Source organism: Orcinus orca, chromosome 7, assembly GCF_937001465.1.
Source record: "Orcinus orca chromosome 7, mOrcOrc1.1, whole genome shotgun sequence".
Classification (NCBI taxonomy): domain Eukaryota; kingdom Metazoa; phylum Chordata; class Mammalia; order Artiodactyla; family Delphinidae; genus Orcinus; species Orcinus orca.
In genome coordinates, this window is record NC_064565.1 from 85175715 (window position 1) to 85191322 (window position 15608).

Sequence of the window (15608 nt, forward strand, 5' to 3'; positions counted from 1 at the left end):
CATAATGTTCTCCGTGTGGGCATACTGCCGGGAATGATGTCCAACTCTGAGACACACGTTAAGCTCGTAAGTTTAAGCTAACATGCTGTGGTGCCATTAACAGTGCTCTCCATGCATAAATCCACTGGCTTCTGTTCACTAGGATTGTTCGTTGGCCTGATCACTTTAACCTAAGAGGGGATACAGGGCTTCATGGTTAGTTCAAGTTTTCATATCGTGACCATCATCTCATGATTGAAAATTCATAAAAAATACGGTCATTAGGATTTTGTAGACATTAATAACACTGTTGTAATAAAGCAGCTCAGACATCTCTCGTTTTTATGTAAACAAAAAATTGCTTTACACAAGGGGTGTGGGCGTCTTCTGGCTTTCATTTGTTTTCAGTGTGTTTATGTAGCTTAATTGTCTCATCAGGCACTTTCCCAACATAATTATGCTTTTTAACAAATGGTGTTTATGGCAACCCCTAACAGTGCAAAAGAAAGGATTAGTTTCATCCTCTCATTCCACATTTTTATTCCCTGTGGACAGCTAAATCACACAAAGATGGTGTTAGAAAAATCCACCTTCACTGCAAAAGCTGAAACTAGGGGCGATATCAAGCTTTTGGCAAGCAGTCAGTCTTGCTAGTAAAAAGGGGAAGTCTTTCTCTACCTCCGCCTCTAAGAATGTGACCCCGAGCAAGACCCCAAACACTCTGTGGTTTGAGGGAGTGTGATCCTAGGCCTCCCACCACTTCGATCACCTTTGGGATTACTTCCGGCGAGAGACCTAAAACCTGCCTCCCCCGGAGGAACCGGCTGGGCCCCTGAGGAGCTGAGCAGTTCGCAACGGCTCTGCCACATCACCTGTGTCCTGCGCACGCACCACCGCCGGCACTTTTAGGGCGGCAGAGGCTCGCCGAGGAGGCCGTAGTGCGAGGTCTGGGGCAGACACCGTCGCTGGGACCGCCTGCGCGGTCCCGCCCAGGTTCTGGTGTGGGGTGGCCCAGAGCCACGTGGGCCGAAGGGTAACCCGAGGGACTCGCTGAGGGCCCCGTGAGACTCTAGCAGAGGTATCAGCGTCCGCGGGCGGCGGGCCCCGGAGCGAAGGGCGGCCGGCGGCAGCGCTGCCCCAGGCCCGCCTCGAACCTGCGACGACGCTGGCTGCTCCGCGGTTTGGGGGACCCACCTGCTGGCGCGGAGGGCGGCGGGGTAGGACAGCGCCAAACCAGAGTCGCCGCGCGTGACCGGCGCACAGCTTCCGTCGCTGGCCCCGCCTCCCGGGCGCCCGGGCGCGCTCCAGCCCCGTCGCCCGCCGGCTCGGCTCTGCAGCTCCTTCCCTGACCCCACCCGACCCCACAGGCCCCGACCGCGTGCCGGCGGCCCGGAGGGCTTAACGTTCTCTCTAGAAGTGCTTTCCCGCCCCACCTGCTTTAACCTGTAACTCTCCACAATTCTCTCGTAAATGAGTGACTTTTTAAAAGGGCATTAGAATCTAATGATGAGGTCATTACCCACTGATCCTACACCAGCAGGGGGCTCTTTTCTCCGGTTTACGCACAAACGCATTTTTAATAAATTCCCTTCTGAGAAATACTGCCCGCGAGCGATTTCGAATATGATCTGGACCCACCCCAAGACAAAAGCATATACCCATTTACTCTAAGTTACAGCGAGTAGGAACCAGGCATTAAGCATTTCCCTTTTTTTTAGGCCAGTGAACCTTGAGAATACATTTCTCTTCCAAAAAATCAGGACCTGCTTTTTTTTTTTTAATGTAACAAGGATTAAATGTCACCATTTTGATCCAATTTCGTTCCTGAAGTGAAATAATCACTAAATAACTACTTTGGCAGAATATATTAATTTTTAAATCTATTTTTTATTTTCTAATTATACTTTTTAAACACAGATTTGAGGAAATTAACATTTATGTGGACATTTGGTTTCTAGCCTAATGTGGCATAAAAATAAGTAACATAATGAGTGTTAAAAAAAATCAGGTTCATGATGCTTCTCACATCATCATCATTGTACTTAGATGTCACAACAGTATTATGTGCGATTGTGTCAGATCCAGCCTTCTCCATCTCGGAGTGTTGGCAGGTAGGAGGGTTGTTGGCAAGAGGAGGGGTGTTAACCTCAGGATCCTGGATCCATTCCAAGGCTGGTAATTACATTCTGCCAGCCAGAATTCATCCCATAATTTTAATTGGATAAATCCTTTCTGGCCTAAGCTACTGCTATGCCTGTCAAACTGTTGCCACATTTCACCCCAGAGGTGTCTGTGTTTTAGTTGCAAGAATCAGTCCCTTTGAGGTTGGTTTATCAGTTTAAATCCTCAAAATGCTTTGGGACCCTAAGGAATTAAATATATATTTAGGGTTTTTTTCTATTGACTTTGCATAGAAATGCATAAAATAGATTTATACTCATGTTAATGCCTAAAAACCAATACCCATCTAATGTCAGCAGATAATTTTGAGAGCTGTTTAACCAGATCAACATCCCCAACTTTCTCTTCTTTCAAGAAATTTTATTGCCTATAGCTTTAACTTTCAATTTCCAAAAAGTTCTGCAGTATTCAAAGTTTCTTTCCATGGAAGACAATAGAACTGAAGCCCCTGTATTTCACCCTTCCAACAATCCTATGATGAGATGACTTGCTAAAACGAAAGACAGAGTAGTAACATTACACCTAGTCTTATCATATCCCTCCAGAGAAAACAGTATGACACCTAGGGGCTTCATGGTTCTAGCTGTAGCACCTGCCAGGACTAAATCTTCCTCCCTGCATCTCCTAATCCTCTTTGTGAGAACCACTCTCTCTTCCAGGGCTGCCAGGGCATCAAGTAAGATAATGCTTCCAAAAGCATCAACACAGAGGAGTAACTCAGTAAACTTTAGTCCCTTTCTCCACTCTACTCATGTCAAACACAAATGGAGAGGAAACAGGGCCCCAGTGTTCTTTTGGAAGGGGGGCAGCATCTGCCCCTGCCTGAAGACTGTAAGCATATCTTTTTTTAAAAGACAAGGAGACAGATACCAGCAAGGCTGATGAGAAGTTTAGCAATGAGATTGGAAGTATTATTTTGATCTCTTCAAGAATGGAAAAGTACCCTTGGTGTTAGTTTAGCTCTATCACATGTAATCTTGCCCATTTCATGCTTTAAAAGAGATTATGCCACATTTACAATGTATGTATATCAAGCCTCTCATTTTTATTTAACTTAGCATGCTTTGGAGGGATTTTTTTCATACTTTTTGGGTGAATGTGTTATTCTGACTCCTCATTTCTCCTGCTAATAAATCCACATTCAGGGCATTAGTTCTTTTACTCATCATGGATCCTGTCCAGAAACAAATAAGTACTAGAAGAGAGAACAGCTAAAAGTCCCAGTGTCAGTTCCATCAATGACGACTGCTTCCTAACACTCCCATAGCTTCCCTATGAGACAAAGAAGACACTTTCCTGTGCTCTTCATTTTCAGTTTTGCAAGCAGGGAGAATGTAGCTCTTGTAAAAGCCTTCCCTGGCCCGTCAGAGTCGAGGCGGGTAAGAGGGAGAGACTGTGCTGTAGTGTGGCTCCATAGTGTGGCTCTACTTGAATGCAGAGCCCAGTACTGCTTGAAGAAGCCAGGACTAGGGTGAGCGAGGGAGGCATTCAGCTTGGGCACAAAATGTAAGTGGGTGCCAAAAAATTCGGTAATGCAATATTGTAAGAAGTCAAAATTGAGACAAAATAAGAAATCAGTGCTAAACAAAACATCAGAATTTTAAGTGAAGCAGGATCCTACCCTGCACTTGCTGACTCACTCACACTCACCTCACCCTGATCCCTGCCCTGGGGTTGTGTTCCCCTTCATGCCAGCCTGTTTCTGATTTGTAGGGTTGAGCGGAAACTGCACCACTCTGCCTCGCCTGCATCCTCTCTTCTGGCCCCCCAAATGGGCAACAAAAACAAATATATCAAGGGTAGAAATTTCCAGGCCAGCGGATACATATAATTTACAGTTTGTTCAAGAGTTTCATATATAGGAGACTCGGCCAACTTATCACAAAAGAAGGCAAGCCCTTATTAGAACAGGCAAAAGAATCAACTTTACTAACTTAATCCATTTCACTACCTACTTACCTGATGCATTTCAGAATACGGTAATTAGAAAGCTGCCTACTGTGCTGTGGAATTTTGAAATACTGTTTTAAAGAACATTTTAATTAATACAATGAATCTTTTTTCTCTTTTCATATTCTAGCATTTATCTGTGTTCAGGGAAATATGAGTAGAGAATTTCCCTTAGAAAGACAGAAGTGTAGGGAATTCCATGGTGGTCCAGTGGTTAGGACACCAAGCTTCCACTGCAGGGGGCACAGGTTCTATTCCTGTTGGGGGTGGGGGGAAGGGGTTAAGACCCCAAGCTGGGCAGCACAGCCAAAAAAAAAAAAAAAGAAAAAAAAAGACAGAAGTCTAATTCCTTGTGCAATTTTTCTAAGATTACACTTTCACCATATTTTTACACTATGTCAGATTTCATTCTGCCTTCTTCCCTCCTCATGGAACCTGAGAAGATTTTGTTTCTTCTTCCATATAAATGTGGTCTGATAAATGAAGAATTAAAAAAGAGGGACTTTAGTTGTCATTCTAGGACAAGTTAAGTGCAGAAGTGGTTTTAATTGCTTCTGAGTAATAAATTATTTGAATCATGTGACATTATGAAATATGTGTTCTATTAGTCATTTTCTAAAATAGAAAATTGCTGCCTTATTTAGTTTGGAGTGGAGGAAGCTATGCTAGTCATTTATTTTAAATGAAGAAAAGGAGTTTGATATCCAAAGAAGTTACAGCAACTAACAGAAATAACACCATTGCCCTTACATCTTTAATTATGGGAAATGGATCTCTAGCCACTTTTGTCTTAATGAAGGGGCAAAAAACAGCAAAATTCCCAGAATTAAGAAGTTTTCTTCTTAATATTTGGGAAATGTCTTTCCCTTTACACAATATGGGTTGGATTCTTCCTCTCTAGTTAGCTGATCTCTTTATTTTTCTTTATCATGAAAAACCAGTAGAGTACAATGTAAGCATAGTTATTAGCTTAAAATTGGAATCACTGGTTATGCATTCATTCTATTCCTTCACAGCCGGAATATCTCATGTAACTGGGCAAAAAAGTAAGTCTATGATCCATTCACCCCTTAATTCATTCCTTTCCCTTACCGCCTTCCCTGTGGTCATTCCATTGTGCATTCCTTTATTATGGAGGCTAGGTGTTGAATGGAATGAAGTGTCTCCCAGAGCCTCTCTCCAAAGCTGTTTTTTGTTTTTTTTATACCTATTAGTTTTATTGCAGATGAAGAGCAATCCCTAAAATAGACTGAGTTTTTGCTGAAAATGTGTCTTAATTTATGGGACTACATTAAGATTATTTCTAAAACTATTATAATTCACAAAATGTATTTATTATTTCCAGAAAAATGCTGAGAATGTTTAGAAACGCTGTCCCCTAAGTAACATGAATTTTTGTTACATTATGAGGTTTAATCAATAAATATTTACTTAAGAATTCCAACCAGGGCTTCCCTGGTGGCACAGTGGTTAAGAATCTGCCTACTATGCAGGGGACACGGGTTTGAGCCCTGGGCCAGGAAGATCCCACACGCCACGGAGCAACTAAGCCCGTGAGCCACAACTACTGAGCCTGCGCTCTAGAGCCTGCGAGCCACAACTACTGAGCCCACGTGCCACAACTACTGAAGCCTGCGTGCCTAGAGCCCGTGCTCCGCAACAAGAGAAGCCACCACGAGAAGCCCGCGCACCGCAACGAAGAGTAGCCCCCGCTCGCCGCAGCTAGAGAAAAGCCCGTGCACAACAACGAAGACCCAATGCAGCAAAAAAAAAAAAAAAAAAAAAAATCCAACCGGGGGTGATGACTGCCGACTTTTATTAAGAAAAATGACACATCTTGTGACAGTCCAGTAGTGTCCAGTCACACTCTGTGCATTTGTAGGCACTTCTGTGCTACTGTTGTTTAATGTCCTATGTATGTATATCTAAGTGAATATCAACTCTTACTGACACCAAGAGGGTAATCTCCCGTATGCACTGGAATCAGAGACCCTGAACAGAAGCATCCTGTGATGTCTGCATGCCCTAATTCCCACGTGTCATCCCTTGCTTTGAAAAGGACCCCTTCTGGAGAGAACCAGTTCTCCTGCTCTTGGGCAGATCTACAAGGTCTGTCTCTGTAGGACATTCAAACTGAAGGTTCGAATTAAGGTTTTCCTGCTGATCTGTTTGTCTTTTACTGTATATCTCAGTGTTTGAAGGGATTTAACTTTTAAAAATTGTGTCTTTTCACTACATTTAAGTAGAAAATGTCTAATTTCATAGGAAGAAGTAGAAAAGTTAAATTTTTGGGTTCTGTTGTTTTTAATGTTTTCTTTATCCTACCTTGTGCCTCTCAGTTATTACTGACAGTTTTTACTTGAAGTTCTATGTTTTTGAAAAAGATTTGAAAATAAAAATTCATAGAACCTCAGGTCAGAAGGGACCTTAGAAATCATCTGGCACCTCCTTGTAATGTTTGTTCAAACAATATTGGATCTGGAACAAATAGGCAGTAGAGGTGGAAGCAGAGTTTATGATGAAGTGGGGTTAGGGGTGGGCACTGGGGGTGTCCCTGCAGTCCTACACTTTGCCCCCATTACTGCTTCTTCCAAGGCTCCTCTCTGAATGCTAAGGTGCCTTTGAAAACCACCGACTATTTCAACCCCTTTTGTGGGGCTTGAAACCCTTTTTGTAACATTATACAAAGTTCTCATCTTTTGAAGATTAACCTCCTATCTTGAATCGAGTCCATGACACTCTCAAAACACAAGCACTGTGGAAAATCCACACTGCCTTTTTTAAATTTATGTATTTTATTTATTTATTTTAGGCAGCGTTGGGTCTTCATTGCTGTGCGCAGGCTTTCTCTAGTTGAGGTGAGCGGCCGCTACTCTTCGTTGCGGTGCGCGGGCTTCTCACTGCGGTGGCTTCTCTTGTTGCAGAGCACGGGCTCTAGGCACGTGGGCTCAGTAGTTGTGGCTCCCGGGCTCTAGAGCGCAGGCTCAGTAGTTGTGGTGCGCGGGCTTAATTGCTCCGCGGCATGTGGAATCTTCCCGGACCAGGGCTCGAACCTGTGTCCCCTGCATTGGCAGGCGGATTCTTAACCACTGCACCACCAGGGAAGTCCCACACTGCTTTTTAAATTATTGGATTGGTTTTAATAGTAATTTCTGTGGAGGAAAATAAATATGAATGGATATTCAAATCTGAAATGATCCATCAAGGGTTTTAATTAATACTTGTGGAAATGTGGTACAGAAACCAGATGGATAAAGATTTGGGGGAAGGAGAAAAAAGGATTCAAGAAGATGCAATCAAATAGAGTAGACAATTATAGTCAGACAACAGGCAAGTATAAAAGCGGCTTGGTTACTGTATCATTAACCAGTTCAGAAGACTGTAATACAGCCCTGCCCTTCTCAGTGCCTCTGTCACTTTTGACATCAGTGTTTTCATTTCTGTATTTGGGGCAAAAGGATGGCAGTGTTCCTCATAGGAGATTTTTGTATTTTATTTAGATATGGGGCCCATTTTTCTTTGTTGCACTCCCCATCCAATTTTTTTTCTTTTATTTCATGTTATGCCATTTGATCAATGGGCTTAAATTCTGAATGACAACAGAACTGGTCTGTAGCAGCGGTCTCAGCTACCCATATTTTAAAGCTGAATTTATATTACAAGTGTTAAAATATTAAATGAAAAATATGTAATAAAAATACATTTTGTAAATCAAATATCCACTTGATTGCTACTAATTTACTTAAGTAAAATTCAAACAATTCTTAATCTTTGAGTTTTCTTCATTTATCAATGTAAGACATAAAAGACCCCATGTTTTTTACGGCAACATGGATGGACCTAGAGATTATCATACTAATTGAAGTAAGTCAGACAGAGAAAGACAAATATCATATGATATCATTATATGTGGAATCTAAAAAAAATGGTACAAATAAACTTATTTACAGAACAGAAACAGACTCACAGACATAGAAAACAAATTTATGGCTACCAAAGGGAAAAGGTGGGGGGAGGGATAAATTAGGAATTTGGGAGGAACATATACACACTACTATATATAAAATAGATAAACAACAAGGACCTACTGTATAGCACAGGGAACTATACTCAATAGTTTGTAATAACCTATATGGGAAAAGAATCTGAAAAAGAATATACATATATATTCTTTTGTATATATTTTAAACATGTATAAAAAAACTGAATCACTTTGCTGTACACCTGAAACTAACAAAACATTGTAAATCAACTATACTTCAATGAAAAAAATAAATTTAGGGGGCTTCCCTGGTGGTGCAGTGGTTGAGAGTCCGCCTGCCGATGCAGGGGACGCGGGTTCGTGCCCCAGTCCGGGAAGATCCCACGTGCCGCAGAGTGGCTGGGCCCGTGAGCCATGGCCGCTGAGCCTGCGCGTCCGGAGCCTGTGCTCCGCAACGGGAGAGGCCACAACAGTGAGAGGCCCGCGTACCACAAAATAAATAAATAAATAAATAAATTTTTAAAAAGACCGCAATACATTTTTGAAGTAATTATTCAAATTATAAAACATATGTTAAACTACTCCAATCTAATTAGATTATCTAAAACTTATTGATAAAAGCACAAATAATAGAGAAGGTTGTGTGTGGAAAAGATATTTTAAAAATTTATCCTGGGTCAACCTAAAGTAGTTACTGATATAGGAATAAACGAATCAGAAGACTGTATATTCTGTAAGACAGCTTGATCTTCTCAAGTATGTCCAGCCTTAAAATAAACACCAAATATATTAATAGGAATATATTATATTTTGTTCATTATAATGAAAGTAAATATCTGTGATAATACAAATTTTGTGTATGAAAAAAGATATTTTCTTCATAGATATTGTGATTTTTATTGATGGTTATAATATAAATTAAAGAATATACAGTATTTAATATTTCTAATGGATTGGCTTTATAATTATAAAACATAGTTTTAAAGCTAAAAGGAAACCTGAAATATATCTCATCAAACACTCTAAGGGTGTGAAACTAAAAAGTTTAAGTGATTGCCACATGTCTAATATCACTCTTCTGTTTTAAAAAATCAATGCCTGGAGGTGGAATCCAAGGCCCTTCTCAGTGGGGCCCCATCTGCTTTTTCTCCTTTCCTTTTCCTAACCCTCCTCCTCAGTCTAATCTCATACTGCAACAGTATACTGCTCACCCAACACAATTTAAACTACTATATGTCTCTGGCTTTGCTTGTGCTTTGCTCAAAATTTTATTCTATGACCACCCTCCACCCACCTAATAAACAATCTCCACCTGTATGACGCCTTCCTGAATTCTGTCCTGTTCTCCAAAATTCATCATACTCTTCTGTGTTCTCAGAACATCTTACCACTGAAACACTGATCACATATTATTGTTATTTCATAAGTGTCTCTTTTCCCTGTTAGGCTGAACAGGAATAAAGTAGTTCTTGTCTTTTTAATCCCTAGAGTTTAGTCCAGTCTTGAATCATAGACACTTTATAAAAATTTGTAGAAGAGATGAACTAATGGACTGATGGGTAGATAAGTATACACATAAGTGAATAAATGCATGAACTAATTAATGAATGAACAGACAAACCAACAAAGGAGTGAACAGATAGGTCAAGTTTTTTGATCTTAGCACTATTGATATTTAGGGGAGGATAATTCTTTGTTGTGGAGGCTGTCATGTGCACTGTAGGATATTTAGCAGCATATCTGGCCTCTCACCACTAGATGCCAGTAGCAGCAACCTCCCCCCGCCCAAATTGTGACCATCAAAAATGCCTCCAGCCATTGCCAAATGTCCCCAGGGGTAAAACTGCCCTTGGTTAGGAACAGCAGGAATAGACGGAATGATGGCTGGAGGCAGCAATTCAGGTGGAGGGCAGAGATTAGAACTCTGGTCTCTGTTTCAGTCCGGTACTTTTCATATTAACACTTAGTGAGATCCAAGTTCAATTCTCAGTCTTCTCACAATATATTCTTAAAACTTGAGATCAATAACAGAGTTAATAGAAGTATAATTTATGGGATAAATTATTAGAAAGCAACATTAGGAGTAAAGGTATGCCTTCCTTATATCAACGAATCTGGTTTACACTGCTTTTTTAAAAATAGCATTTATCTATACTGTATGCTATTAAATGCTACTTATTTGGTCATGCCTAAAAATTGCACCTAGAAAGCATATGGTTTTTAAAATTTTTCTAAATGCCACTTTATAGCACCATCTTGTGGATTTTAGAGGAATTCACTGATTTCAGTTTAAAATGTCTAGCTATTTCTCCAAAAAGGACGAAAAGAGAATAGAGAAACTTAAAAAATTAGGACATTCTTTGCTTATTGAAATGTTCTACCAAACTCTGAATTAGAGACTTAGTGTAAGTTTGACTTTGACTTTGGTATTTGGCCAACATTTCTATTTGGCTTCAACTACAGCCTGCCCTTTGGCTTTTGGAAAGTCAAATAGCTACATACCTACATCGTCATCATCATATCTGCATCTGTACAGTCAGCAAAGGAGGGCATAATGCCAACAATGAAGGATATTCTAATGCACTGGTTAATATTTGAATATTCACTTTGAATGCACAGCTATAACTTGGAATTAAAAGCTCCTTGTGTGCTGGAAGTATTGGAAGAGCAAAGTGTTGCAAAATTAAGGAAGATTGTGAAAGCTGATGATCTTATATAGAAGAAAAAGAACTTCTAAGTTTTTAAATTGAGAAATAGGGAAATAGATTGATAATAATACAGATATTTGTTTCTGTACCATGATATCAAACTTTTAAATTTGTTTACCAAGATTTTTTTATTGTAAAAGGGTAATTGCAATTACATTTCACATTTCTTCTTATATCAAAGAAGTTTATTCTATGATGATATCTAGCTTCAGCCTCTGAAAATTGTTGAGATAATACTAAGCTATTTGGCCTAAATATGTATTTATATGCCTCTATTCTAAATCTAAAAGGAGAGTAAAATTGAAAGATGATGATGCAAAACACAATAGACTTGAAGTTTCTTCCTCTTTTTCAAACATCTGAATTTTTCCTTTCTGACTTGAAAGAAAATATTCAAGCATAAACTGTCAGGATCATCAAATTCTCAGGGCAGTGCTGGGAACCTACATGGGATTACTGATATGGAAAAGGCACTTCTACTAGCAGATGTAATTAAAATCTAATTTTATAGACAAAATGTTTAATTGGTTATAATTCTTATTTGTTTTTCCCATCCCAATATACAATCTTCTTCTCTTCTCCATGAGATAAACTTAGCATAGCCATACACTAAAAGATTTTGTTCCTTGATCATATCCTTTGTTCATCTCTTCAAATGGAAGAATTGACAGTGGGGTTCAGTCCAGGGCAATTGGATATCCAAGCTCCTTTCTTCCTAAGATAAGTTACTATTACATTGGGAAATGGGAGAAGGCAAGGGTGTTAAAAAGAGAGGAAATCTTCCTGCAGGAAACTTCACATAATTGTTTTGACCCCAAAGTAATTATTTATGGTACAGGACAGTGGACTACTTTGCCTGCCTGTGTGGCTTAAAATAGAGCCCCAGCAGGTGGATCAGGAAGTGAAATCTAACAACCACAATGACAATAATTGCAATGGCATTTAGCTCTCTTTAACCCACATTATCTCTGTAAGAAGTCAGTTAATGCTATGAATAACACATTTCTGGCTTTGAGTAGATACCAAGATTAGTCAATATTGCGTAGTGGAACAAACTGCAGACCATAGATCAAGAAGCCGTATTTTTTTTTTTTTTTTTTTCTTTTTGGTGGTACGCGGGGCTCTCACTGTTGTGGCCTCTCCCGTTGCAGAGCACAGGCTCCGGACGCGCAGGCTCAGCGGCCATGGCTCACGGGCCCAGCTGCTCCGCGGCATGTGGGATCTTCCCGGACCGGGGCACGAACCCGTATCCCCTGCATTGGCAGGCAGACTCTCAACCACTGCGCCACCAGGGAAGCCCCAAGAAGCCGTATTTTTATTCCAGCCTGTCACCAAGTGTGTAACATTGGAAAAATGACTCAGGCTCTCTGCACCTCAGTTTCCATATCTGTAAAATGAGGGAGCTGGACAAGGTATTCTGTAATGTCATTTCCAGCTTAATAGGTTAAGATTCTATGAATTGTCCTATTGGGTAGGAGCATAGCCCCACCTCCATATTCTCTTTTTGGGAGTGGTACCAAGGGATGATTTGAATAGTGTTGCCCTGCATAGTTTAGGGATCTAATAAGACCATCTCTAACTTCTCTTCCTAGTTATCAAAGGTAGAAGATGTTGTTTTTAAACTTAATACCATTTATTTTCCATATATAACACATCTCTGCAGAAAGAGTTCATTTTACTTGTAAATATTTTCTTCAAATTTCAGAGGATAGCGCCTACTTCTAACTATTCAAAAATCTAGGTTTCAATTTTCTGAACCTTTCTATAAATCATATATCTTTAAACAATCTTTTCCTGAAGAGGGCCTGCAGAATATATATTCCTTGAGATGCTAAGTTTTCCACAAACAAAATAAGTTTGGATCTCACCACATGGTATATTGTTTTCTTGGATATTAACAATGGCCATTATAATTTTAATGATTATGAAATCCACTTTTATCTTTATTTTTTGACTGTTTTTGTTTTGGTTTAGTTTATTTTGGTTTGGTTAATCTGGCAGAACTTTTCGGGGGTGGTGGGGGGAGCTATCGTTTTGGGAAATGGCTTTATCTTTCTAAACCTATTTCAGCCTGATCTGACACAGAAGCCATTCCTGGAGATGTGATGCTTCTGGATAGGTTTTCCAGCTCCCTTGTTTTTATGGTATTTAATTATTTCTTCCTAGAAACAAATAAGAACCTCTGAACTTTCTCTTTAACATGAGGATGACCATTTAGCGGATACATGTACTACCTTATTCCAATATTTAGGTACTCTCAAAGATTCAGGTATCTCCTGTTTTCATACTGAAACTATCATTGTAGGTAATTCAAAGGTAAACTAAGAACACGAGACAAATTGGGTGGGTTCCTTTGTGATACCTTGTTCAAACATGGCTTTGGTAATGAAAGTCCATGTTCAATATTCACCGGAATAAAACGTACTTGAGTGTGAGAATTTTTAAAAAATATACACACACACACAGAGAAAAGAGTTATATATTTACAAGAAATGAGAAGATCAGTTAAGGATTTGGAACCTGCTGCAATAAGATAAGAAAGGGATAACATTTCTACTTAATGCTAATCTCTTACTTTACACTAAAGCCTCACCTACTGAAATATATACTAACTTCATAAAACCAGAATTCTGACCTGTCTTATGTTGAATGTTAGGCAACAGTTGTAGCAAAGGTGATGAGTCAGTTAATCTCAAACTTAGGCATGGTTTTAAATTTAACCTATAGATACATGAGGCAGTATTGTGTAGTGTTGAGGCAACCAACATTATTTATTGGCATTGTACATGATATATTATCAAATATTCTAATTAAAATAATCAGTCAAAATATTTTTGGTAAATGAATTTCATACCATTTCTATATCTTTATTAATGTCATAATACGGACCCATATATTTTAGTATTTTATGGCATTTACTGATGACAACGTTGTTTCTATTTAATATTTAAAGAAAAGATTTTCATGTTTTTCTCTTACAGTTATCTTATACACATTCATGTTATTTTTATCTTATTTAAAAATTAAGCACATTTAAATTACTAATCTACTTATAATTTTAAATGAGAAATGTTTTTTAAAAAAGCAACAGGAATTAGAGTGCCCAAAATATTGAAAACATAATCCCTTTAAAAATATCCACCATCCCTCTCCTCTTTCTCTAATTCAAACTAGTTAGTTTCCTTTGAAGATGTCTTTTGCCAACGTTTCTGCAAACTATTTTTGTTTGAAAATTTCAGGGTGGAATAGTTTTTCAGATGAAGAAAACTGTATTTGCAATTACAGCTTATAAAGTAAAGAAAACCATAAACTCCCTTTGGCATCAATTTGACTCAAGGTCAAAATTAGATTTCCTCTTCCTATAATATTTGAATTATAAACCTATCTTCTTGTAAGTAGATTTGAGGGATCAGCTGGAAAATGAATACTAGAGTTAAGGTACTGTTTGAAGGGAACAGCTCACTTAATTTCGACCTTGTTCTGTTACAGTAATGATTTTTCAGTTTTAGTACTGATGTCATTGTATATTTTCTTAATTCAATAACAAGACTGGCTTTTAAAATTTCAGGTTAATACTATTAAAGATTGGAGTCATTTCTTTTCATGTCATACTGGATGGTGATAGCGTTGGTAACAGTTGCAAAGAAAGGTGTTGGGGCCTACTGTGTAACAGAATTATTTATTAAGTGCTATGAGAAAATGAAAAGGTACTTGTGGAGAGATAATTCCTGCCCCAAGGACTCTGTAACATATAGCTGGGTTTTTCTTTTAACTTTTATGTCAAACATTTTCAAATCAATCTTAGTGAAAATATCCTTTGAGTAGGAAAAAAATCACCTCATTTTCCTCTCATCATCTCTTATCTGAATGCATCACATCACTTATGATGGTGCCTAAAGATAAATTGAGAATTCAAACTCATTCAACTTAATTACTTAATATATATTAGACTGTTTATTTATGAAGTCACAAATCACTGACCTGAAAAGACCTGAAAAACCCCCCTGAAGAGGCAGGGATATACATGTGTCACTTGTTAAGGAATTAGATTTTAAGATAAATGGAAAACCACTAAAGGGTTTGCTATTGTCTGAATGTTTGTGTCCCCTCAAAATTCATATGTTGAAAACATAATGCCCAAGCTAATGGTATTAGGAGGTGGGGCCTTTCAGATGTGACCAGGTCATGAGGGTGGAGGCCTCACACATAGGATTCGTGCCTTTATAAAAGGATACAGAGAGAAATCTTCAGTCTGCAACCTGGAAGAGGAACCTTCGCTAGAACCCAAACACAAAGGCACTCTGATGTCAGACTTCCAGCTTCCAGAACTGTGAGAAATAAATTTCTGTTCTTTATAAGCTACCCACTCTGTGGTATTTTGTTATAGCAGCCTCAGTGGCCTAAGTCTGAGTCCAGCACCTGATGATAGGCCCCACCTAAGTCTTTTCTGCAGATGGCCAACAGCAGGTGGGTTATCAAGGTTACCTTGGTTATTTGGTTACCTTTCCAATAATCTCCTTGACTTCCTCAGCCCTTGTCCAAGTAAGTGCAAAGATGTGCTGAGGATGACTTGGGCTTTGTGTAAAATAAGTCTATGCATAGCTCCTTAGCTTTTCCCCAAGATTATTAAAAACCTGATATTAGTGATACGGTAACAGTTTCCATCATAATTGTTGCATCTAGTGCTAAAAGTAATTTTTTGTCATGAAGACAAACCTTTTAAAAATTTTTCTTAATCTACATATTATAAGAAGGGTTTCTAAGATGAGACTATATCTACCTATCAGGCAGTATAAATGTTTATTATG

At 39.0% G+C, this 15608-nt stretch overlaps 1 protein-coding gene across 9 annotated transcripts in view; it reads right to left on the reverse strand.

Moving 5' to 3' along the window:
- FTCDNL1 (formiminotransferase cyclodeaminase N-terminal like) overlaps window positions 1–15608 on the reverse strand; it is a 94214-nt gene that overhangs the window by 47046 nt on the left and 31560 nt on the right. For 5 of the 9 annotated variants that reach the window (XR_007478456.1, XM_049712331.1, XM_049712329.1 and 2 more), the window contains exon 1: window positions 1174–1282. The exons of 3 other annotated variants lie outside the window; for them this stretch is intronic. The gene's annotated coding sequence lies outside the window, so the exon portion shown is untranslated. Of the gene's footprint in view, window positions 1–851; window positions 1136–1173; window positions 1283–15608 lie in introns of those variants that run through there. One more of the 9 variants, XM_049712328.1, reaches the window with a different exon arrangement.